Source organism: Ranitomeya imitator, chromosome 8, assembly GCF_032444005.1.
Source record: "Ranitomeya imitator isolate aRanImi1 chromosome 8, aRanImi1.pri, whole genome shotgun sequence".
Taxonomy (NCBI): Eukaryota; Metazoa; Chordata; class Amphibia; order Anura; family Dendrobatidae; genus Ranitomeya; species Ranitomeya imitator.
The window spans coordinates 41,308,063-41,331,040 of NC_091289.1; the positions used below are offsets into that span (position 1 = coordinate 41,308,063).

General features: G+C 42.9%; 1 protein-coding gene across 1 annotated transcript in view; it reads left to right on the plus strand.

The window, feature by feature from the left end:
- Positions 1-22,978, plus strand: part of SYN2 (synapsin II) — a 309,739-nt gene that overhangs the window by 222,558 nt on the left and 64,203 nt on the right. The window lies entirely within an intron of this gene.

The window sequence follows — 22,978 nt, forward strand, 5'->3', positions numbered from 1 at the left end:
TAATTCATCTAATAATTTTTTAAATATTTTTCATAACTTTTCTTTCTACTTTTTAGTTATTTTTTTTACCCCCTAGTACACTTGAACCATGATCACTTGCACTATATACAGCAATACTGTTGAAAACGAACTAGCGACATTTGGGAAAAAAGTATAAACTTTTCAGACTTCTTTCCAGACAATCCATCATTGGTCACTTTCCCACAATTCTGGCGTCAAATCTCTAATCAGCAATTTTTAAAAATCAGAAAATGAAGGAAGTTAAAGAGGATATTTCACCAAATTTTTCACATTGAACTAGATACACGATGTGATAGTTGTTACAGAGTGGAATAAAATTTTCTTTTGCATCTTCGTTGCAACTGGGTGTTATTAGTTAGTTTTCACTGGTGGGGCGTGTACTTTTTCTCCCTATATGAGTTGCCCAATCATAAGCAGGCAACAACATTCTAGAGGGAGAACAAGCCCCAACATTACCTTAGGTTTCTCAATGTATGACATCTAAGGATACTTTACGTCTCACCTCCTGCATGATTAGATAGTGCTAGTTGTTCATCCTGAGCTTTCTGACTCCTGAACAGAATGACAGAGGTAAAGAAAACTAACACACATGCATTGCTAGGTGTCAGAGCAATTTTTATATTCCATTCATGGTCTATGAGTACAACAGTGAATTTCATTGTGTTGTGTATCATCAGCTTAACTGGTTGGGATCCATGGCATTTTCCATCCTGAGCTTTTAAATTTAGCTCTCACCTTTGGGCAGGCAGTGATTGCGAGAGGAAGTATAGCAGAGAAATATAGTAGAGCTGACAGTGTTGTGTGAAAGAAAGCTGATAGAAGGGTTTGCAATGTGACACAGCTAAACTCAGTTGCGCTTGCCCTTTCCCCCACATCAACCTTATCTGAAGGCTGTGAGTCATCTGTGCTCCATACCCAGTCTTGTCTGATCATGCTGGAGGTGAGACAAGGAGATCAGCTCTATATCCTTACATCTCACACACTGAGAAACCTAAGCAATGGTGGACACCGTGTTCTCTCTCTAGGATGTTGCTGTCTGCTTATTATTTGGCAACTCATGCAGGGAGAAGAAGCACATGCCCCAGCAGTGAACACTAACTAATAACACCCACTTGAACTTAAAAAAGTTCACTCATTATATGCCACTTTGATTGTAATATGTTTGTGAAATTAACAAAAAACACATTTTATTCTGCTCTGCAGCCACTATTAAATTGTGTGTTAAGTTCAATCTGAAAAAGGTCCTCTTTAACTGCTGACGCTTAATTATAGGCATATTGAATACAAACATAATAATAATAAGGATATTTTTTTAGTTTCTGAAAGGAACATTAAGTATGAGTTATACTGAGCTATTTGTGTTCACTAGAGATGGGCGAACCTGAAAAGTAAAGTTCGGAGTCCGTACCGAACACCTACTGTTCAGGCACGGACCCCGAACACACACTTCACCAGGAAGTCCGTGTTACTATAAGGCTGGCTATCAAGAATAGAGGGGTCCCCACGCCATTTTTAAAATTATTTAAATAAATAATTTTTAAAAATGATGTGCGATCCCCCCATTTTTGACAACCAGCTTAGCTAAAGCAGACAGCTTGGGGCTGGTATTCTTAGGTTGGTAAAGAGCCATGGATATTGGCCTCCCCAGCCTAAAAATAGCAGCCCACATATGCCCAGAAAAAGCGTATCTATTAGATTCCCCTGTGGAAAAGGAGGTTCATATTTGTGGTGTTGATGTCACCTGTGAATTGTCTGGTGACATCAAGCCCATGGCTTAGTAATGGAGAGGCATCTTTAGCTTGGCTAGGTGTCAAAAATGGGGTGACTCCCAGCCGTTTTTTTTAATTATTTATTTAAATAATTTAAAAAAACGTTTTGGGGACCCCTCTATTTTTGATAACCAGCCTTGATAATATTGACAGCTGAGGGTTGCAGCCTGCAGCTGTCAGTTTTGCCTGGCTGGTTATCAAAATACAGGGTAACCCACACCGTTTTTTAAATTTATTATTTATTTAGAGCAGATTTATTTGAGGAATACTCCTGTCAGCAGCTCCTGCTCTCACTGTTATTAGCGGCAGCAGGCGTAGGCTGATGGGAGCAGTAGTCCCATCAGCCTACACAAGTGATCAGAGATAAACTTTTTACCTCCAATCACAGCTGCGGGTTCACGTTGACATTTGACAGCGTGGTAACTGCTGCTCTCTGACCGGTGGTAATGATTTTATTCAAAAATATTTTGTGGCCTTTCTCTTTAATCAAGGGATTATTCTTATTTTGTTGATTGTCATTTGAAGATCCAAAACTGCTGACATTTTTGGTTTGTATTAACGTGTTGTCAACCAAATAATTGCACTAAATGGTTTTCTGTGACCTATGTTTTGAAGTGCATGACAGCGTAGCCAATTAGCAGCTGGTGATCTTCTGCAGCCTTTACATTCCATCCAAACAGTTTCTTGGTGGCTGCCGGGTCACATAACCACCCCCAATGAATAGTGATAAAGGGGGATTGACATGGAACACCGCGCGGAGTTCAAAGGTGCGGCATTTTTTTGGAAGTGAGTATTGTTTTTTTTTCTACCCTGGTCCTACTAAGTTTAATTTGTATTATAGTGGACAACCCCTTTTACGGTCCCCGATCGAAAGTATCTGATTAGGATTTTTCTTCCCTGTTGGGAATGACTGGCTACAGTAGTTTTGTGTTGTTCCACTTTCCTCAGGTTCAAATACCTAGATCCTAAAAAGTTTGAGCTTTGTGGGTCAGAGTCTTTTTTTCTAATTAATATACCGTAATTATGTTGAACATTTTATATTGCGCTCTTCTTTATTAAGTTAATATGCATCGTGATCTGTTTGCAGTTTAATATTTGGTCTTCACTGTCACATAGGAGTGTATATAAAATAACTATCCACCATGTCTTGCCCCCGCTTCCCGTACAATAGTGCACTCACTGTGATGGATTTTACATACATCGGGAAAAGGCAGATGAAAACGGTGCTCATGGAAAACCATTTACTGCAATTATTTGGTTGACAACACCCTAATACAAACCCAAAATGCCAGCAGCTTTGGGTCTTCAAATGACAATCAACAAAATAAGAATAATTGTTTGATTAAAGAGAAGTGTCACAAAACATTTTTAATTGGAAAATTAAGTTAATAAAGCGAGAATTTGGAATTATCAAAGACATAAAGAGGTTACGCTAATTATTCCAATGCCACACAGTAATGGCGGTATGACACATTGGCAGATGGTTTTTGTGATGTATACCTGTGTTTGCCTTTTAGCTTTAGTCTTTTTTTCCTGACATTGCCACTGACAAATGCTAACTGGCACAAAAGTCACCCATGCAGTATGGTGGATGATTGGAAAGACCATCTTGACCGTTAAAGTACCTTCACACATAACGATATCATTAAGGATATCGTTGCAATGTCACGCTTTTTGTGACGTAGCAACGATCCCGCTAACGATCTCGTTATGTGTGACAGCGACCAACGATCAGGCCCCTGCTGGGAGATCGTTGGTCGTTGGGGAATGATCAGGACCTTTTTTTGGTCGCTGATCACCCGCTGTCATCGCTGGATCGGCGTGTGTGACGCCGATCCAGCGATGTGTTCACTTGTAACCAGGGTAAATATCGGGTTACTAAGCGCAGGGCCGCGCTTAGTAACCCGATATGTACCCTGGTTACCATTGTAAAAGTTAAAAAAAAGAAACAGTACATACTCACATTCTGATGTCTGTCACGTCCCCCGGTGTCCACAGGGTTAAAACTGCTTTCGGCAGGAGTGCTGCTAATGCACACGCTGGTGCCGAGAGCTTCCCTGCACTGACTGTCAGTGCCGGCCGTAAAGCAGAGCACAGCGGTGACGTCTCCGCTGTTACTGCCGGCGCTGACAGTCAGTCAGTCAAGGAAGACAGTTTCAACGATGCCGAAGTCTTTCCCCTGATTGTTGGTCGCTGGAGAGAGCTGTCTGTGTGACAACTCCCCAGCGACCACACAACGACTTACCAACGATCACGGCCAGGTCGTATCGCTGGTCGTGATCGTTGGTAAATCGTTTAGTGTAACGGTACCTTAAGGCCAAGAGACTAACCACAGATGTCCTGCCACCAGTGTCATCTATTATTTATTTTTGGATAATACTCTGGTTCCCTTTTGGATTCTTACTCTATATTTTTATCTCGGCTGAATACTTAACCACGCTCCAGATTAAACTTTGGATGACCTTACTGGTTTGACCCATGAACGGCCTGACTCCTCTCAGTCTTCTTATTCTGCTTTACCTCCTGGTCTCTAACCCAGATTCCCCTGACTACACATTTAGATATGATTTAGTCCTTGTCATATTAGGTTTAATCCTTCTCTCTCTACCACTCAGCAACTACTCCATAAACGCAATCAAAGGGTCCCTGCCCTTCTCCGATGTCTACGTGCCTGTATAGAGCTTGAAGGGTGAAAACCAGGAGTCCCCTGAATTGGCACCAAGCCTGACCGTGGCAACTTGCTTTGAGTTGACAGATTGTCACAAGTCTTATCTGCTGCAGACCAGCAAATCCGCATTAAAGTCGAAACTTGTAGGTGCAGATTTTTTTGCAGCAGCATGTGAAAAGGTTTACTGTAGATTGCTGCATATTTTACATGAGATTTTTCAAATTTTTTTTTTGCTAATTTTGTATGTGGTTTACAATTGCCCATTGACTTTAAATAGCTGTTGGGAGATATCTTGTATTACTGACAGCCATCTCTCTCATCACCTCTTATACCTGCATGCTTGTTGTCAAAGCGAAGTGGATAATAATCCACTTAAACATAGTCTTGCTGAAATCGTCAATTCATCCATTATTGATATAGTGTGTATGGACACCTTACTATTAAATTTTTTGTTACTTATCGTGCTTAAAACACCACTCCGTTTTTTTTCTCCATTTTAGCATAGGACTGGTATCACTAATGTCTGTTCCCTGGACTTAGTAATATACTTACCAGCCGCCATCTTCTGCTCTTCCCAGCCACGCTCCTGTCCAGTTCTTCCATCTTCTGACCACAGCTCCTGACTGACCGGAAGTCACAGCTACTGGTCACAAGCTCTCAATGTAAGTCTATGAGATTCTCGTTCTGGCCTTAGTCCGGCCCTCATAGACTTACATTTAGACGTGACTTCCAGTCCGCCCAGCAAACACTGGAGTGATCAGCAGGTCACAATTTGCAGAAGATGACCGCAGAATACGGCAAAGGCAGGGAACATGCACTAATGATACCTGTCACTTTTCTTTTTGTCTAATGAAATGGGTCCAGGGGATCCTTCCCTATCCCTAACGCTAGGAGCGCCCTTTCTATCCCTGCTCTCCTGATTACTTCTGGAGGTGAAGACACCAGGGCCATGTACCTTGCTGAACTCCTGAATCCAACCTATAGCCGCCTACCTCTCCCACCCAGGGAACTGGGGAGTAATAGTGTATGTATATACACAAGCCAGACAAACAAGGGAAGATGTACAGGGATAAATCTAATTAACAAACATGCAAAATATGCACTCACAGACAACAGAGAGGCACACTGGGGGAAAAGGATGGTAAACAAAATAGGAGAGGATGAGGAATCGCACACAGCAGAAATGCCAATCAACAGTCACAGATCAACACTCCAAACACCTATACCAACAGCCGACAACTCTACCTCACACTAGGCAGTACAAGACTAACACTGCAATCCAAATTGTCAGTGGCAAGAACATATAGGAGAGAGGAGTGGCCAACACTGAACAGCTGATATCATCAAGCAGGGAGGCTTCAGAGACTCTAAGCTGAACAGTTTAACTCCTGCACTGCTAACAGAAACCTGCACCATGTATTACGAAGGGGAAGGGCTTCTAATCAGTGCAGGAGTATGTGAAATCAGACGCTGCAGTCTTCTGGCCCCACTTTGTCACATTAAACCTGGGACAATACCATTCTGGCGGTGAAATGAAAAACAAACAAACAACACTGGCATAATGCTTTAAAATATCTGTCAGCTAAACTCTTATTCCGACAGCAGGTCTTCCTCTTCACTTTCCTATATGAATGTATGCTCATCTTGGGTGAGTGTACATATGTGTTCAATGGAGAGAGTGGAGTATGCTTTTCCTAGACTTCTGTAGCTTACCTTCCATTTGGACAAGTGATTAGGCAGGTTCAATCTAATATGCCTGATCTTTTATTTCCATTGACATCGGCCGTTGGAGGAGGGATGAGTCAGCCTCGTACATTAGATAACTTGTCACGACAAAACAACGCGGGTCTTATGTCTAATATGTATGGCAAGTTTAGCCAATGTTGCAAGACTGATGTCATAATTTTACAGGTTTATGTAGACCAAGTACAGTAGAAGCTCAACAGTTTTTATTACTTACACTCACAGTATCCAGATACCCAGATTTACATATCCAGATTAAACACTCACGCAAGGAAATAGAAAAATTACAATAATCAAGTTTATTGCTCACACAATCAAGCAATATAAACCAATACCATATTGTTAGCGGTGGTTATTCACACATGGTCTAGGCGTGTACCAGGTCAAATTTTCAGGATAACAACCTATAAAATGTTTGTTCTTACAGTATGACTTGTCATCACATCTGTCAATCTCGTACAGGGGTATCTGTCCATGTATCGTCCCTCTCTCCTCCTGAGATGCTTTTTTTTTAAACACTTAAAAAACTTTAGTTCCTCCTTAGGTTATTTAAAGGAAATCTGTCAATGGGTTTTTGCTTCCTCATCTGAGATCAGCATGATGTAGGGACAGAGACCATGATTCCAGTGATGTGTCACTTACTGGGATGCTTGCTGCAGTTATGATAAAATCCCTGTTTTATCTGCTGCAGACTTACCAGTTGTCTGAATACTGAGCTCTGTATTACCCCATCCACAGCACTGATTGGCAGCTTCTGTGTACACTGTGCATAGGCAAAAAGCTGCCAATCACTAGTGGAGGCGAGGCTATATAGAGCTCATAAATATGGAGGACTACCTGGCAGCTTGGTCATCCAATCTGGTGTAGGGGCATGCTGAGCCGTCAGTGTGTTGATGGACATCTCAGCCGTCCAATCTAGTGCAGCGGTGTTCTGAGCTGTCGGTATTTTGATAGACAGCTCGGCCGTCCAATCTAGTGCAGCGGTGTGCTGAGCTGTCAGTATTTTGATATACAGCTCGACCATCCAATCTAGTGCAGTGGTGTGCTGAGCTGTCGGTATTTTGATAGACAGCTTGGCCGTCCAATCTAGTGCAGCGGTGTGCTGAGCTGTTGGTATTTTGATAGACAGCTCTGCCATCCACTCTAGTGCAGAGGTGTGCTGAGCTGTCGGTATTTTGATAGACAGCTCGGCCGTCCAATCTAGTGCAAGAGTGTGCTGAGCTGTCGGTATTTTGATAGACAGCTTGGCCATTCAATCTAGTGCAAGGGTGTGCTGAGCTGTCGGTATTTTGATAGACAGCTTAGCCGTTCAATCTAGTTCAAGGGTGTGCTGAGCTGTCGGTATTTTGATAGACAGCTCGGCCGTCCAATCTAGTGCAGCAGTGTGCTGAGCTGTCAGTATTTTGATATACAGCTCGGCCATCCAATCTAGTGCAGTGGTGTGCTGAGCTGTCGGTATTTTGATAGACAGCTTGGCCGTCCAATCTAGTGCAGCGATGTGCTGAGCTGTTGGTATTTTGATAGACAGCTCTGCCATCCACTCTAGTGCAGAGGTGTGCTGAGCTGTCGGTATTTTGATAGACAGCTCGGCCGTCCAATCTAGTGCAAGAGTGTGCTGAGCTGTCGGTATTTTGATAGACAGCTTGGCCATTCAATCTAGTGCAAGGGTGTGCTGAGCTGTCGGTATTTTGATAGACAGCTTAGCCGTTCAATCTAGTTCAAGGGTGTGCTGAGCTGTCGGTATTTTGATAGACAGCTCGGCTATCCACTCTAGTGCAAGGGTGTGCTTAGCTGTCAGTATTTTGATAGACAACTTGGCTGTCCAATCTAGTGCAAGAATGTGCTGAGCTGTCAGTATTTTGATAGACAACTTGGCCATCCAATCTAGTGCAGGGGTGTGCTGAGCTGTCGGTATTTTGATAGACAGCTAGGCTGTTCAATCTAGTGCAAGAGTGTGCTGAGTTGTCGGTATTTTGATAGACAGCTCGGCCGTTCAATCTAGTGCAAGGGTGTGCTGAGCTGTCGGAATTTTGATAGACAGCTAGGCCGTTCAATCTAGTGCAAGAGTGTGCTGAGCTGTCGGTATTTTGATAGACAGCTCGGCCGTTCAATCTAGTGCAAGGGTGTGCTGAGCTGTCGGTATTTTGATAGACAGCTCGGCCGTTCAATCTAGTGCAAGGGTGTGCTGAGCTGTCGGTATTTTGATAGACAGCTCGGCCGTTCAGTCTAGTGCAAGGGTGTGCTGAGCTGTCGGAATTTTGATAGACAGCTAGGCCGTCCAATCTAGTGCAAGCGTGTGCTGAGCTGTCGGAATTTTGATAGACAGCTAGGCCGTTCAATCTAGTGCAAGAGTGTGCTGAGCTGTCGGTATTTTGATAGACAGCTCGGCCGTTCAATCTAGTGCAAGGGTGTGCTGAGCTGTCGGTATTTTGATAGACAGCTCGGCCGTTCAATCTAGTGCAAGGGTGTGCTGAGCTGTCGGTATTTTGATAGACAGCTCGGCCGTTCAATCTAGTGCAAGGGTGTGCTGAGCTGTCGGAATTTTGATAGACAGCTAGGCCGTCCAATCTAGTGCAAGCGTGTGCTGAGCTGTTGGTATTTTGATAGACAGTTCGGACGTTCAATCTAGTGCAGGGGTGTGCTGAGCTGTCGGTATTTTTATAGACAGCTAGGCCGCCCAATCTAGTGCAGCGGTGTGCTGAGCTGTCAGTTTATTGATAGACAGCTCGGCTGTCCAATGCGAGACTGGGAGGTGCTGACTTCCCTTGGGTGCTCAATGTTTCTACATGATTACCTAGCTACTTATCTGAGCTCTCAGCCCCAGATCTCTGCCAATCGTAGCGTGGTGCTGTTGGCCTGGTATTCTTGTGCTCCGTTTATTGATCTATTCCTGCCTGACTTGGACCTCATTCTGACCATCCGTCTGCCTAGCCGCTTTGCTTTGATCTGTTCTTTTCCTGGTATTTTGACCTCGGACCATGACCTGACTTTGTCTTTGCCTTTTTTTTACTACATGCTCCCTTAGTATCTGACTACCCTGCCTCACGGCTTGTTCCTGAGTAATGACTTGCGTCACAGGGACATTCCTTATCTGGGCCTCTCAGCTCTGAACCACTGTACTCAGACAGGGTAAACGACCTTGCCAAGCAGCAGTTGAAAGTAGCTTCTAAATGTAGCATAAATTGAGCATTGAAACATCATTGCAGCATAGTCTTTGGGAGAGAGAGAAGCAACATAGGGGAATGAAATATATTACAAAAATACAAAAACTTGCAATGCTTGGAGGATGATTACATAAAAAAGTTCAGTAACTTTTTAAGACTTTGTTGATCTCAGTATTTCATTTGGTTTTACCTCTCTGTCATAAAAAGCAGAAATAAAACTAAATTAAAGGTTGGTTCAACCAAAGCATATTTTGACTGTCTGCAGCTATATCTTGCCTCAATAGACAATAATACAATAAACACTTGCTTGCTGGATCTAGTGATTGGACGTTTTTCCTAATTTGATCAAGTACCTGTTTTTCAATTTACCATAATTTGAATCCTCAGCTCTGAGTAGGAGCAGATTGGGCTTGTGTTTTAAATGTGGAGAGATTTTTTTGGCAATAGTTTATCTTAAACAGAAAGAAAGGATCGGGTAGGTTGAAATCCAACATGCCTGATCATTTATTATTCCCAACTTTTATTGTTTTGGAACAGATTTAGGACATCCACTTTAGATAGTCAGGTCGTCACGCAGAAAATAGGTGGGTTCATTTTGCTCTCATCTAATGTGTATGATCACCTTAAATGTCAGCTGAACTGATTTCATATTTTTCAGGGCCTGAAGTATAGTAGAAACTTTGCTGTTTTATAACAAACATGAACAGTATCCGGATATCCAGACTTATAAAATTCTCACTTGTACAAGGAAATACAAAAAAAAGAATTGTCAAGTTTATTGGTCATAGTCTAACCAATCCCATATTGTTAGCAGCTGATTATTGAGGACATTGTCCAAGTGAGTGGTTTATTTGGAAAGAGGACGTATAAAGTATTTATTACAGGATGACACGTCAGCTTGTCGGAGTTTTTTTTTTAACAGAACCTATTAGCAGATAGACGCAGTTTCTCCATTCCCAGCTCGATTGCAGTTTCTCTCTCGATTAGTAAAAACTGTTAATTTTAGCACCCTTGTTGGGTAGAAAACTTCTATCTTCTTCTCACTGGATCTGGATTTCCAGATAGGTCACATTTCGAGGTCCTTTATTTAAAAAATGTTTGGTTATGACTTTACCAAGTAATTTGTCTGTTCTTGTTGACCCGCAATTACATCTTCTCCAAAGAGAACATATTACCTTCTGTTCCTGGTATTGTAGCGCTCGGCAGCTCAGTCCCAAGTGAGTTCAAGTGAGTTTCGGTACCATGCACAGCCACTACGAGATGCTAAACAATGAAGGGGACCACCGGCGTCCCACTGGCTCTTTAATTAGCTGATTGGTGGAGGTAATGGGAGCTAGACTCCCATTGACCTGATATTAAAGGAAACCAGTCACCAGGATTTCCCAGTGTAAACTAAGGCCACTCCTTTAGTGCTTCTTATACAGCAGTCTAGTAAGCTGTATACTGTATAAGTCGCCAACCCTTCTGCAGATCCCCAAAAATACCTTTTATATCTTGGGATATGGCGCAGTCATATCCGATGGTTGTTGCTGGTCTTGCTCTGTCCTCACAATCACTGTCCTCCTACCCTATCTCATGTAGATCACGGGTTCTACTCCAGCAACACTGAGGGCAGAGCAAGATACTGTAATGCGCATGCTTTACTTCTGGGTCAATGGCCCCTCCCGGCGCATGCACACTACAGTGTCCTATGAGTAAGAACAGAAACGCATCAGGCTTAAGGGTATTTTTAAACTGCTCCAATAAAGAATAGTTTTATTACCGGATTGAATTGTGCAGATGGAATCTCTTTTTCTGTTCTGAACATTGCTGTTATCACCAGCAGATATGGCACCCTCCAGTTGAACTCCTACTTAGAACCGAGGTCTTCAACGTGGTGAACTTCACCCACCCTCTCCCCACCTTCCCTCCTTGCACACTACAGTACTTTGCTCTTCCTTCAGCAGGGCAGAGCAAATTACACTTGCACAGGAGCAAGATAGGGGGCGCTGTGTGGACGGTGTAGGATGCATCATCCAATTGAAGCAGGGCAGAGTTGATGACAATTGTGGGGTGTAGTGGTTTTACTCACTTGGGTGCGATAGGAGGAAAACAGGAGTCTCGTTCCTTTAAAAGTTTATATGTGGCTATTCCTTCATAAACCCCAGAAGCAAAAACATAAAACAAACAGCCTTTATATCAGGCAAATAAAATACAAATGTCCAAGATCGGGCTCTGCTCCACCAGGCCTGCGGGCACACAGGCTGGGGTAGTGTCCAGTACTCCGGCTCGGTCTGGAGCCAAACGCACAGGAGGCCTTCTCCCTCCCAACACACAGACCATGTGCCAAATGACAGCCTCCATTATATAGGCTGTTAACCACTCCCAGAGGTGAGCTATGTGGGTAGCCAGACCCACCCATCTCTCATAGCTACCCGCAACCCGGTCCCAGGTTCACCAAGCAAACCTCTTAGTGCTTATGTGCACTAGAGAAAATACTCCAGGTTACATTACAGAGAGCAGCCATCTCTGTGACACAAAACTCTCATCGACTGCGTGGCCATTAGCCTCCTTACATAACTCCCCCCTCTGCCTGAAGCCATGGGGCTTGGCACTTTCTACTACCAAACAAGGGATTCTTGGGAGGGCATTACCGTATAGCTTCGCTGCTCTATGTTCTACATGGAAGTTGAAATCTTGCAGGGCTAAGAACTAGCGGGTGACTCTAGCATTTTACCCTTTGTTTCCCTCATCAATCTCAGTGGGGCATTGTCGGACACCAATCTAATCTTACATCCTATCAGATAGTACCGTAATGTATCCACTGCCCATTTTATAGCCAAGCACTCCTTCACTACGACCGAATAATTCACACCACCTCCCTCGCCCCTTTGGTGTTGTGAATTCTGCTCTTGGGCTCCCTCCGGTGGTTATGAGTGGTAGTGCTGCTGTCTTTGGATCGCAGCATTTATCAGGTGTGTCCACTTATTGCAATTTGGACTGGGCTATTTAGTCTTGCTTGATCCTTTAGTCAGTGCCAGTTGTCCATTGTTTTTGGAGGATTCACATCCATACCTGGTCTCTCCTGTTTTGCTGTTCATTTCAACAAAGATAAGTTCTGGCTTTGTTTTTGCTGCCCACATGCTGTCGACCTTATAGTTCAGTGCATTTTCATGTTTTGTCTTGTCCAGCTTTTGTCTGTGAAGGATTTTTTGCAGCCAAGCTGTGTCTCTGGATATGCAGATATACCCTCCATGTCTTTAGTCAGATGTGGAGATTTGTATTTTCTGTGGTGGATATTTTCTAGTGTTTTAATACTGACCGCATAGTACTCTGTCCTATTCTTTCTTTTTAGCTAGAATGGCCTCCTTTGCTAAATCCTGATTTCAGTCTGCGTATGTCATTTCCCTCTCCTCTCACAGTCAATATTTGTGGGGGCTGTCTATCCTTTGGGGATTTTCTCTGAGGCAAGATAGTTTTCCCGTTTCTATCTTTAGGGGAAGTTAGTTCTTAGGCTGTGTCGAGGTGTCTAGGGAGTGTTAGGTACATCCCACGGCTACTTCTAGTTGCAGTGCTAAGTTCAGGGTCTGCGGCCAGTACAGGTACCACCTTCTCCAGAGTACGTCTCATGCTGCTCCTAGGCCACCAGATCATAACAGTACAACTGGCCAACAATGAGTTAAACGCATCTCAGAAGAAGGGAAGAAAAGTGCTGAGCCATTTTTTTTTCTGTAGTCTGTTTTGTCTTTCCTTCCCTCTTTTCCTCTGGGTGGCTCAGGAGTTCGGCGCTGGCATGGAGGTTCAGGAATTGGTTTCTCGTGTGGACCAGCTTGCTGCTAGAGTACAGGGTATTTCCGATTATATCGTTCAGACTCCGGTTTTAGAGCCTAGAATTCCTACTCCTGATTTGTTTTTTGGGGACAGGTCCAAATTTTTGAGCTTTAAAAATAACTGTAAACTGTTTTTTGCTCTGAAACCCCGTTCTTCTGGTGATCCCATTCAGCAGGTTAAAATTGTTATTTCCCTGTTGCGTGGTGATCCTCAGGATTGGGCATTTTCCCTGGAATCTGGGAATCCTGCTTTGCTTAATGTAGACACCTTTTTTCAGGCGCTAGGGTTATTGTATGATGAACCTAATTCAGTGGATCATGCAGAGAAGACCTTGTTGGCCCTGTGTCAGGGTCAAGAAGCGACAGAATCGTATTGCCAGAAATTTAGAAAATGGTCTGTGTTGACTAAATGGAATGAGGATGCCTTGGCGGCAATTTTCAGAAAGGGTCTTTCTGAATCCGTAAAAGATGTTATGGTGGGGTTCCCCGTGCCTGCTGGTCTGAGTGATTCTATGTCTCTGGCCATTAAGATTGATCGGCGCTTGCGCGAGCGCAGAGTTGTGCACACTGTGGTGTTGTCCTCCGAGCGGAGCCCTGAGCCTATGCAGTGTGATAGGATTTTGTCTAGAGCTGAACGACAAAGATTCAGGCGTCAGAATAGGTTGTGTTTTTACTGCGGCGATTCTGCTCATGTTATTTCTGATTGCCCTAAGCGTACAAAGAGAATCGCTAGTTCTGTTACCATCAGTACTGTACAACCTAAATTTCTGTTATCTGTGACCTTGATCTGTTCATTATCGTCATTTTCTGTCATGGCATTTGTGGATTCAGGCGCCGCTCTGAACTTAATGGACTTAGAATTTGCCAGACGTTGTGGTTTCCCCTTGCAGCCTTTGCAGAACCCTATTCCTTTAAGGGGGATTGATGCTACACCGTTGGCTATAAATAAACCTCAGTTTTGGACACAGCTGACCATGCGTATGGCGCCAGCCCATCAGGAAGATTGTCGTTTTCTGGTGTTGCATAATTTGCATGATGATAGTGTGCTGGGTTTTCCATGGTTACAAGTACATAATCTGGTGTTAGATTGGAAATCTATGTCTGTGACTAGTTGGGGTTGTCAGGGGGTTCATGGTCACGTTCCTTTGATGTCAATTTCCTCTTCCCCCTCTTCTGAAATTCCTGAGTTTTTGTTAGATTTCCAGGATGTATTCGATGAGCCCAAATCCAGTTCCCTTCCACCGCATAGGGACTGTGATTGTGCTATTGACTTGATTCCAGGTTGTAAGTTCCCTAAGGGCCGACTTTTCAACCTGTCTGTGCCAGAACATGCCTCCATGCAGAGCTATATTAAGGAGTCTTTGGAGAAGGGGCATATTCGGCCATCTTCTTCACCATTGGGAGCAGGTTTTTTTTTTGTTGCCAAGAAGGATGGCTCCTTGAGACCCTGTATTGATTATCGCCTCTTGAATAAGATCACGGTCAAATTTCAATACCCTTTGCCTTTGCTTACTGATTTGTTTGCTAGGATTAAGGGGGCTAGTTGTTTTACTAAGATTGACCTTCGAGGGGCATATAATCTTATTCGTATTAAGCAGGATGACGAATGAAAAACTGCATTTAATACGCCCGAAGGCCATTTTGAATACCTTGTGATGCCATTCGGACTCTCTAATGCCCCATCTGTGTTCCAGTCCTTCATGCATGATATCTTTCGGCGTTATCTTGATAAATTCATGGTTGTGTTATGGCTGGCAATCAGGCAACACAGCGTGCAGTAATCAGCGCACATACAGAGATCTGGCAATAACCAAAAACAATAGGACGAGCTCTGAGACGTGGAATCTCTGTAGACTGCAGTACCTGATCTATCCTCACACAACTATAAGCAGCAGTGGATTGCGCCTATCACTACCTATGCAACTCGGCACTGCCTGAGGAGCTGACTAGCCTGAAGATAGAAATACAAGCCTGACTTACCTCAGAGAAATACCCCAAAGGAATAGGCAGCCCCCCACATATAATGACTGTTAGCAAGATGAAAAGACAAACGTAGGAATGAAATAGATTCAGCAAAGTGAGGCCCGATATTCTAGACAGAGCGAGGATAGCAAAGAGAACTATGCAGTCTACAAAAAACCCTAAAATGAAAACCACGCAAAGGGGCAAAAAGACCCACCGTGCCGAACTAACAGCACGGCGGTGCACCCCTTTGCTTCTCAGAGCTTCCAGCAAAAGTTAATAGCAAGCTGGACAGAAAAAACAGAAAACAAACTAGAAGCACTTATCTAGCAGAGCAGCAGGCCCAAGGAAAGATGCAGTAGCTCAGATCCAACACTGGAACATTGACAAGGAGCAAGGAAGACAGACTCAGGTGGAGCTAAATAGCAAGGCAGCCAACGAGCTCACCAAAACACCTGAGGGAGGAAGCCCAGAGACTGCAATACCACTTGTGACCACAGAAGTGAACTCAGCCACAGAATTCACAACATGGTTGTATATTTGGATGATATTTTGATTTTTTCCGATGATTGGGAGTCTCATGTGAAACAGGTCAGGATGGTATTTCAGATCCTCCGTAATAATGCTTTATTTGTGAAGGGGTCGAAGTGCCTCTTTGGAGTGCAGAAGGTTTCTTTTTTGGGCTTCATTTTTTCTCCCTCATCTATAAAAATGGATCCGGTTAAGGTTCAGGCCATTCATGATTGGATTCAGCCCACATCTGTGAAGAGCCTTCAGAAATTCTTGGGGTTTGCTAATTTTTATCGTCGTTTCATTGCCAACTTCTCCAGTGTGGTTAAACCTCTGACCGATTTGACGAAGAAAGGCGCTGATGTGACGAATTGGTCCTCCGCGGCTGTTTCTGCCTTTCAGGAGCTTAAACGCCGATTTACTTCTGCCCCTGTGTTGCGTCAGCCGGATGTTTCTCTTCCATTTCAGGTTGAGGTTGACGCGTCTGAGATTGGGGCAGGGGCCGTTTTGTCTCAGAGGAATTCTGATGGTTCCTTGATGAAACCGTGCGCCTTCTTTTCTCGGAAGTTTTCGCCTGCGGAAAGCAATTATGATGTCAGCAATCGGGAGTTGTTGGCTATGAAGTGGGCATTTGAGGAGTGGCGACATTGGCTTGAGGGGGCCAAGCACCGCGTTGTGGTCCTGACCGATCATAAGAGTCTGATTTATCTCGAGTCTGCCAAACGACTGAATCCTAGACAGGCTCGATGGTCCCTGTTTTTCTCCCGTTTTGATTTTGTGGTCTCGTATCTTCCGGGTTCTAAAAATATTAAGGTTGATGCCCTCTCTAGGAGTTTTTTTCCTGATTCCCCTGGGGTTCTTGAGCCGGTCGGCATTCTGAAGGAAGGGGTGATTCTTTCTGCCATCTCCCCTGATTTACGACGGGTTCTTCAGGAATTTCAGGCTAATAAACCTGACCGCTGTCCAGTGGCGAAATCCACATGAAAAAGAAATTGTGTGGGCCTACAGTCACACGACCGTATATTCCACATCCCCCAAAAAACGGTCTGATTAAGCTAATCGCACCCTGATTAGACTGATCCGAGTTTGATCAGAGTATTATCAGAGTGCGATTCATTTTTCTCGGACTTGTAGAATTAAAAAATATAGGGTTTCTTCATTCCGTCACTCCATAAAATATGGACTGCACTTGGATGTCATCCAAGTCTAGTCTGATTTTTTTATGGACCCAAAGACTTGAATGTGATCCGACAATCGGAGGCAAATGGTGCAAACTGCGATTTTTTTATTTTTTTTTCTCCTTGGTCCGAAGAACTAATCGAACAAATGCGCGGACTCATTTAATAAAATTGGTCCGAGTGCGTTCCAATGTTTTGTTGGACAGCACTCGGACCGAAACGACAGTCGTCTGCATGAGCCCTATTAATGAAACCTCTCTCTCATATTCGAGAAACTTGTTATAGACTCATCATATTCTACGCGTGACGTATAGGTTTCTTCACGCCTGAGAGTCGGGATCAGAACTGGATATTCATTGTTATAGACTCTAGGACATCTTTCATTCCTAGAATATTACGGTACTTAATTACCGGTAGGTTGTTGCAAAATCCCTATATTTCTTTCTGCTTTCCAAATATAGGTCACTGGGGAGAGGTTATAGGAAGCTCATTAGGAATTTCTGTGGTTTCCTAATAGCTGTAATCATCCATTTGTACAACCGCAATCATTATATTACTAATAATAGTAGTAAGCTATTTTTTTATACCGCGCCAACGTATTTCTCAGCGCCTTACAGAGAAAGCGGTAAGCTTATAAATAACATTCTTTAACCTTCGTCAGGCTGCATAATTTTACGTTAACAGGCTGCAGAGGTACAATTGTACCTTCATATATACCTCCACTGTGATATTTGGCCAATATATTCTGGACCAAAACTGCAGAGATGTCACGAAATTTCAGCCCTCTATGGCTTTTCGAAAAAAAGTTATTGCAATTTAAAAAAAACGGAATAGTTACAATTGTACCTAGTCAGCCGGACGAAGGTTAAAGGTGAGATAAAAGATAAAAGTGCGCTTGTTCCCCAGCCCTAATTGTAAAGGTTCAGGTCACATTTGGGCATCTCTGTAACAACCCTTAGGGTAAGTTCACACTAGGCTTGTTTTCCTTGATTTTTCTTGCCTTCTTTGCAGCGTTTTTTGCCTCTTGTGCATGCTGACTAAGTTTAGTGTTGGAAAAAAGTCTTATTCCATAGAATCAGGTTTTGGCACACAAAAAAGCAGCAAAACCTGATACCTGCATTTTGAGTGCATTTTTTCAGCATTTTTTTTACCACCCATTCAAGTCAATGGGTGAAAAATACTGAAAAAATGCTGATAGAAGTGACATGCTCTAAGTCCAAAAAAACAAGCAAAAGCACAAAATACTAATGCCAAAAAAAAACAATATATGCATGAGATTTCTGAAATCTCAGAGGCTTTGCTGGTACTGTAAAACGCAGCTGAAAATTAACAATAAAAAAATGCAGGAATAACGCGTAGTATGAATTTAGCCTAAACCTAGTTATTACCACTTTAATTCTGGTTGAGTAGAACCATAGAAGATCCATCTCTTGATGTTTTTTATTCATTTTTATTTATCTTGGTGTTAAAGCGACAATTGTTGAACGATTCACGAGCGCTCAGAAGATTTATCCCCGGCTCAACAATAGGTTGTCGTCAAACAAGTATGATCAAAATAATAGGCCATATAATTGTATTATTGATAATAACAGTCAATATATCATAAAAACACATGCACCAACAACAGAAACAACCACTCAATCACAACCATTCATACATCATCACTCTTAACTGCAAAACTCTCCAATCATCCTTCCCCCAAAAAAAACTGAAGCCCAAAATGTACAGAGAGCACCCATAACACAAATACATAACACATGACTTTACGTTCAACCAGTTCACCTATGTAGTAGTGTCCATCACTTCCAGTCATCTACTGGCGGACCAATGTTAGTCCATGGGACTGTGCACATATTCAATTTTTTGTCGGACCGAGAAAAAAAATGACAGCATGCCCAAGTTTGATCCGAAATTTGGATCGCACACGGCCATACAAATAGATGAGTCTGGGAAAAACATTGGACAACATTTAGATGACATCTGAGTACAGTCTGATTTCCATGCACTGACACAATGGAGAAGATGGAGAATTTTTTTCTCCATCTTCTCTTCCGAGAGAATCGGTGTGATCAAACGCATTTTCTTAACAGGTTTAATTTTTGTTTCGAACACGTCACCCTTCATGAGTTTCCGAATATCCGGACCCACAAAAATGCCTTCCTTCAGTCATGCTTCTGATAATCCCTGAAACTTGGTACACGAGTACTTAAAAGTCTCTTCTTCTTTCTGTAGGGTTTTCACAATCAGCTTAATCAGTCCAAGCTAAATATGGAGTGGTGACAGGAGAACTTTAGTGGCATCAACTAAACTTTCCGCAACTATATTTTGGAGTCCAGGTTGCAAAGATGGTCTCGTTGGCTAATTTTTTTTGGCTCCAGTGATGAGTCCTATCCTGGCTGTCCCACTCACACAAAACACATGGGTACCTTGTGTATCTTTCTTGCAGCCCAAGGAGCAAAGTGAGAACTTTTACATCACCACATATTGACCATCCTTGCTCCTCGTAGTTAAGTTTCTTGAGAATAAAGTCTACAGTCTCATAGCTTTCCTTCAAGTGTACAGAATGCCCTACAGATATTGAAGCATACTTGCTGCCATTGTGCAGTAGCACAGCTTTCAGACTTTTTTGTATATGAATCAATAAAAAGTCTCTGCTCGCTCACATTGTTCTCAATGTAAAATTTTTCGATCAGCCCAGGAACATCACTGCAATACCCTAGAGCACCGTATAACTTATAACTTATTTGAGGACTAACCTTTATCAGATACCAGACATATAATATATACATGGCTCAGCAGAACTAAATGCTAACAGAGATATATATCTCCATGTCAGTACAAAATATAAATATATATATATATATATATATATATATATATATTATTAGAGGTGTTGGGGGCCCAAGTAGAACTTTTGCTATGGTGCCTTGTAAACTCTTTGTACGCCCCTTCTTGCAGGACGGTGATAATGAGAGCAGTCTGGCCTGTTGCTCAGAGACCAAGGTTCCGGGGGCCCATGGACAGATTGTCCTCATTATACTGTTGTGCTCAAAAGTTTACATACCCTGGCAGAATTTTTGCTTTCTTGGCCTTTTTTCAGAGAATATGAATGATAACATCAAAACTTTTTCTCCACTCATGGTTAGTGGTTGGGTGAAGCCATTTATTGTCAAACTACTGTGTTTTCTCTTTTTAAATCATAATGACAACCCAAAATATCCAAATGACCCTGCTCAAAAGTTCACATACCCCATTTCTTAATACCACAAACCCCATTTCTTAATACCATGTATTGCCCCTTCTAACAACAATGACAGCTTGAAGTCTTTTGGGGTAGTTGTGGATGAGGTTCTTTATTTTCTCAGATGGTAAAGCTGCCCACTCTTCTTGGCAAAAGCCTCCAGTTCCTGTAAATTCCTAGGCAGTCTAGCATGAACTGTGCACTTGAGATCTCCCCAGAGTGGCTCAATGATATCGAGGTCCGGAGACTGAGATGGCCACTCCAGAACCTTCACTTTGTTCTGCTGTAGCCAATGACAGGTCGACTTGGCCTTGCGTTTTGAATCATTGTCATGTTGGAACATCCAAGTACGTCCCATGCGCAACTTCCAGGCTGATGAGTGCAAATTTGCCTCCAGTAATTGCTGATAACGTGCTGCATTCATCGTTCCTTCAACTTTGACCAAGTTTCCAGTGCCTTTGTAGCTCACACATCCCCAAAACATCAGCAATCCACCTCTGTGCTTTACAGTAGGAATGGTGTTCCTTTCATCATTGACCTCTCTCGAAATATAACATTTATGGTTGTGGCCAAAAAGTTAAATTTTGGTCTCATCACTCCAATTTACCTTGTTCCAGAAGTTTTGAGGCTATTTTGCATATTGTAGGCAAGATACTTTGTGGCATTTGCACGGTAATGGCTTTCTTTTGGCGACTCAACCATGCAGCCCATTTTTCTTCAAGTGCCTCCTTATTGTGCGTCTTCAAACAGTCACACTGCTAGTTTTCAGAGAGTCCTGCATTTCAGCTTATATTATTTGTTGGTTTTTCTTTGCATCCCGAACAATTTTCCTGGCAGTTGTGGATGACATTTTTGTTTGTCTACCTAACTGTGGTTTTGTTTTTACAGAGCTCCTGATTTTCCATTTGGTAATCACAGTTTGAACGCAGCTGACTGCCATTATCAATTCCTTAGATATCTTTTTGTATCCCTTTCCAGTTTTATACAGTTCAACTACCTTTTCCCGTAGATCCGTTGACAATTCTTGTGCTTTCCCCATAACTCACAATCCAGAAATGTCAGTGGCTGAATGAAAGATGCAAGAGTCTGTCTGGATCCCAGAAACTCACTCAGCTTTTATGCACACATACTGATAACAAGCAAACAGGTCACAGGTGAGGATGTTACCTTTAGTAGCCATTGAACCCCATTTGTGTCAGCATCTGTGCATGTTATCAGGCGAAAATCACCAGGGAATGTAAACTTTTGATCAGGGTCCTTTGGATGTTTTGGGTTGTTATTATGATTTAAAAAAAGAAAACACAGTAGTTTGACAATAAATGGCTTCACCCAACCACTAACCATTAGTGGAGAAAAAGTTTTGGTGTTATCATTCATATTCTCTGAAAAAAGGCCAAGAAAGCAAAAATTCTCCCGGGGTATGTAAACTTTTGAGCACAACTGTAAGTGGCGTGCCAGGCAGGGAGGGGGGTACAGACATATTTCTTGCACAGGAACCTCAAGCTGGCAGTGTCCACCCCTGTCTTTGTACATATAATATTATTTACCATGTCTGTCATGGACTTAAATCAGTTCTAAATCTGGCTTACAAATTTGTGGTTTACAGCTATGTTGCTTGCATGAAGTTTTATAACTACAGTTTTGTGTGTGTGTGGGGGGGGGAGTTCTGGATATACATCAAAAAGTTTATTTTAATCTTATAGTTGACAATATAAATATCACAAACTCTGCCCCAAACATAATCTCATTACTGGCACCACTTCAAATTAGAAATTTGAAGCCTAAAATAGGGCTCTGAGATGCACAGTATGCCACAAGTCACCCATTCTATTCCGGCTGCTGGTAAATGATGGGAATAAACACATAAAACAGCTAAATTATATGTAGAAAAAAACCCACCTTCCTAGGCAACTTTATGCACAATGCCCCCTATATACCGTGATAAGAAAGAGTAGAGGGCTAACGGTAGGGTTTACAGAGCCATGACCAAGTAAATATGTTACGTTGCCAATAGTTGTTCACGCCGGTCTTGATGAGGGAGTGTGCTGCTGTCAGATGCTCCTGACACATCTTCACAAATCTAGAGGTTTTGATGAGTGGCATGCACCTCCGTGGACTATGGCAGAAATCTCACTCCAGTCACAGCTCACCATGGGTTAGACTGGCTATGGCATAACACACTCTGACATGCCCCTGTCCCACCCAAGCTTTGCCCATTTCGTCAAAGCTGAAAGAAACTGTCGTGAAGACTCCAAAAGTCGCCAAATTTAGGTCCAACTGATAGTTGCGTCTACATTTTTCAAAGCTTTGTACGCCGAAATTCTGACGAGAAAGCTTTGATGAATTGAGCCCATTGTAAGGTCAGCATGGTGGCTCAGTGGTCAGCATCGTTGCTTTGTAGCACTGGCGTCCTGGGATCTAGTCACACCAGGGAATGCATCTGCGAGGAGTTTGTATGTTCTCCCGGTGTTTGCGTAGATTTCCTCCTGGTTCTCCGGATTCCTCCCACATTCAAAAGAGATACTGATAGGGGAGTTAGATTGTGAGCCCCAATGGGGACAACGACAACAATTACTGTAAGGCGCTGTGGAATTAATGGCGCTATATAAGTTCTAAGTCTGTGGATCCTTATACTGCTCTCACAGAATGTTGTACAGACACATAGAGAGGTGTCTTGAGCAAATCGGTGGGTCTCCACGTAACTTGGCTGCCCCTATTAGTTGTTTATTAGGGTACTTTCACACTGGCGTTTTTTTGTTTAATACGTCGCAATGCGTCGTTTAGGGAAAAAAACGCATCCTGCAAAGTTGTTTGCAGGATGCGTTTTTGCCCCATAGAGTAACATTACCGACGCATTGTGACGTATTGACACACGTCGCAACCGTCGTGTGACGGTTGCGCCGTGTTGTGGCG